The sequence below is a fragment of the Phalaenopsis equestris genome, unplaced genomic scaffold (assembly GCF_001263595.1).
Source record: "Phalaenopsis equestris unplaced genomic scaffold, ASM126359v1 Scaffold229743, whole genome shotgun sequence".
Classification (NCBI taxonomy): Eukaryota; Viridiplantae; Streptophyta; class Magnoliopsida; order Asparagales; family Orchidaceae; genus Phalaenopsis; species Phalaenopsis equestris.
Window position 1 is genome coordinate 41,531 of NW_018247716.1, and position 4,365 is coordinate 45,895.

Here is a 4,365-nt window from a genome sequence, read left to right on the forward strand (position 1 = left end):
TATATATATATATATAGTTTACTAAACCTATCTTCCAAGCAACCTACCTCTGGCCGTTCCACTCTTATCTGAAACAATGGAAGAAAGTAAATTTACACATCTTCCTTGCTGGCATGGAGCACTAGTAAAAGATTTACAAATCTAGGGCTTTAGGTTGTCCAAGCATGAGTGCATGGTAAAATTCAAGTTAAATCTAGGCTAATTTGTCGATTAACGCTTTGTTATGTATTTGTAGATTGACCGCATCACTTCTCTAGCCACATTGCTGAGTACGCACCTCTACTCTAGTTGACCACTCGTTGGTCGGCTGCCCTTGAAAGAGGGAAGACTGGCATATATACCACTCAATTTTAATACTTGTTTATATATTTTCTTACATACTACTCAATTCTTATAAATTCCTTCAACAAATTACCCACCGGTCGGCAACACTCCTAGGTCGACCGTTGTTCTGATTGTCTCTGACCGACCACCAACTTTTAGTCGGTCCTCTGCCTCTGATCTGTCATTTCTAATTGTATAAGTTTAGACTCGATGTGCTCAAGTTCACGCATTCCTATAGCTGCTCAATGCTTCGGGGAAATCAATAGGAAGGATTTACATACATAAACACTCAATTTCTACATATTTTTCTATTCTCATATATCCCACTCAATTCTTATCTATTTTCTTAGTGATACTTGTTTTCCCGACAAATCACCCTCTGGCCGACATTCCAAGTCGTCCAAATCTATCTGATCGCTTTGCCTCTATCCGAAACTCATGAAGTCTCAGATCCAAAGCTATCAAATGTGCTGCTTTATTTTGTTAAACCGACGCCCGACAAAACATATTAAGAACAAGCTACTCGTCAGCCAGCAACACCCTCCAATTGACCGGCTGCTCCCAACGACTCCATCTACGGTCAACCATTTGCAAATATGGAAGATTTAAATAAGACTCAATTCTTACATATTTTCATATACTACTCAATTTCTACACATTTATATATTTACCTTGATACGTCTCAATTCATTTCTTTTGAACACTCATAGAACTCAAACCCGATTAAAACAACAAACAAAGGCACCAAGAGCGTCCGATAAGTCAAAGGCATAACGAAACTACTGACAACGACGCCAAGAGCGTCCGATCAGTCAGGCATAACAAAATAACTGACAACGATGCTAAGAGAATTTGATCGGGTGTAAAACTACAAAGCTCCTCTCCAGGGAAAGAAACTCTGAGACACCCCTTCATAGAGAGCATCTCTAAGACTCTACTTCGAGGCGAGCATCTCCAAGTCTCCCCTCTTGGGAGAGCATCTCCAAGAATCCCCTCCAGTGCGAGCATCTCTAGGACTCCCTCCAGGGTGAGCACTTACAAGGAGCAAGAAAACTGTAGAGCTTAATATGTATACTCAAAAATGGTTTGTATGGATCCTGATGCATTTCAGTATTCAACCACCTCATTTTAGTTGACCGACCAAGTACTCTCCTACGACCACCTCACTTCAATCAATCGATCAAGATCTCTCCCTTGGCCACGTCATTTTAGTTGGCCGACCAAGCTCTCTCCCTCGACTACCTCACTTCAATCAAACAACCAAGCTCTCTCCCTTGGCAACCTCATTTCAATTGACTGACCAAGCTCTCTCCCTTGGCCACCTCATTTCAATCTGCTGACCAAGCTCTCTCCCTCGGCCACCTCGCTTCAGTTGAAAGGCCAGTCACTCTCTTTTGGCCTCCTCTTTTCATTCATCCGACCAACTCTCTCATTCAACTAGTCCGATAGTCACACTAAAGCAACTTTCATCTTCAGGAAATTTACATATAAGCCACTTAATTTCTTATGTATTGAATGCCATCAAGACCATGACAATGAAACATAGATATGAAAGTGTTCATAGATCTCGAGACAATCCAATGGTCGAAATAAAAATGACTAAAATGTCATTTTCTTCTCTCTTCAAAGCATAGCCAAATATGTAATTTTGGTACCTCTTACCCCTCCTATCTTCTATAAATAAGAGAGTTTTATGATGTAAAAAGGGAGAATTTTTTAGGGGCACTTATCATTTGTAACCTCTAATTTTATGAAATAAAATTAGTCCACGATCTCGGGAACACCCCATTTTTCCCCTAGCCGGGGGAAGCCCTCCTCTTCTCCGTCTCTCTCACATTTCTCTCCCTATCTTGATCACTTCTCCTCAATCCAACACTCCATTTTTGGGGCATGGTCTACCGGACAATTTAGATTCAACAGAAACTTAGAAAGCGAGCAGGCATTCATTTGTGTAAGAAATTAGCTTAATTTGTTTCCCTTGTAAGGTCAAGGGAACATATTCTAAAGATTTAAAAAACAAATGAACACCTTGATTGGGAGTTAAGGAAAGAATTTAAATGCTTTTCTCTGATTGAAGGTTGCAAGGGAGAGAAGAAAGTGATTCATTTTTTTCATGATTGAAATGTTTGCATTCAAAACAGCCAGCACTAATCTCATAACGATCAAACGACCAAGGAGGAGGGTCGTGTAATCAAAGCTTCTCACTAAAGGTGTATGGTTTGAACCAGCCTCCCGATGACTGATCGCTCAATCAAGCAGACCGACATGCAATGTCTCTGGGTTGAATCGGCGGACCACGCTTATGGTCCCAGCTACCCAAAATTCTTGCAAGGATGTTCGGTTACAACTAGCAGACCGATTGACTTTACCTAGGCAGAAGCCATTGTCATGAGACCGAGTGCCCGGGTCAAATGAACTCAAATACGTCAACTAGGTGATAGTCATTGTATTACACTCAAATTGTAACGTAAATGTGATAATAAATCAATGCATTAAATGCATTAAGGGTGGTTTCCATAACCGTTACTTTTTTTCTGTAATTGTATAAATAGACCTCTATAAATAGAAAGCCACAAGATGAATAAAAGAACTTTTTCTCTCGACTTCTCTACTCGGGAATTCTCTAACCGCTCTAATATCTCCCTCTCCTCCTTTCGGCTCTAACTCTTGAGGCGTGTATTTCCAAAAGATACTTTAGAATTCAACATTAAAGAAAAGAATAAGAAAAGAAAATAAAATGAAAGAAATAAAATAATATAGATTCTATTCTCTTTGAGTGAGAGTTCTAAGAGGGAAAATTCCGACTCGTTCTCTTCTTGATTATAACTTTGAAGAAAAAAATCTTATAATATATTTTGAGGTATATGTTCTTTTAGAATTATGTGATTACAAATGATAAATTAAATTAATATCTAATTAGTTATGATAACTTATAGTCATAGATTGATTATGAGCAACATTAGTAATTAATATATAATAATTTATGTCATTAAAAAATTTATTTGGCCAAATATAGTTCTTAATCTAATTCTTGTTTGCTAAACTCCCAATTATTTTAACAACAAATTATATTAACAATATAATTTTAGAATGAACTCCAAGATCATTAACTCCATTTCCTTATTGCATGCATATGGTAAAAATGGGAGTCTTGGCACGATAAATTCAATTACACTAAGAATACCTTGCTCTGAGTCCAAATTGATTTTCTTTTATTCCTTCTCCAAACACGAGGAAGGATATTCCTTATTATATATAACTCATGTTGATGGAGTTATTTCAACTGGACTAGAACCCATGAATGTTTTTTTCTAGGTTATCCACTTAAATAAGTCACGTCTTCTATAAACCACTCTTAACTTATTTGTATATATACATGATTTTAGTTCAATTCTAAAATAACAAACTCCCCTTCTTGTAGTAAATATTTTAGGATCAAATAGTTTTGAGATTAAGGAGCAAGTCAACGGGGGGTGGGGGACTTTACTTGCAATTCGAAAAGAATGTTCATGATAATTCTTTAGGCATGGTTGTAATTTAATAACTTCTTCCTTAGCCATTCTTGGATGTGTTTGATATGTGGGAATCAAGTAGTGGAAGAACTACATTCTCAAAATTTTTTATTCTCATGTAAATATATTATTTCTTACGAGTTCACTCGCACTCGATTTATTATATTGCCTAATTCTCTCTAAGAACTGCCCAACTTAGCCACATGTCTATTAAAGGGCTAGTTTTGCACTTGAAATTAAGTCTGTTATTTTGGATGAGAAGGGAGTAACCCTATTTACAGCCTTGAAATGATGCCCATGTTAGCGCACTGGATAAAAGTTCAACCAGGCAAACCGTTCTTGCACACCTCCATATATTCTTAAGATAACTATGTTGACAAGCATACACCATAACGTTGGTTAAAGATATTATCTATCTTTTACTAATGATGGGTGTTCACATTATTGCCCAAAGAGAGGCTGTAGTTGGAGGGGATCTTAATCAAACGTTTTATTTTTCAAGACTTCATATATATATATATATATATAT

At 37.2% G+C, this 4,365-nt stretch overlaps 1 protein-coding gene across 1 annotated transcript in view; it reads left to right on the forward strand.

Annotated features, from left to right (window-relative positions):
- LOC110038047 (NADPH:quinone oxidoreductase-like) overlaps nt 1-4,365 on the forward strand; it is an 18,065-nt gene that overhangs the window by 7,391 nt on the left and 6,309 nt on the right. The gene's annotated exons all lie outside the window — the stretch shown is intronic.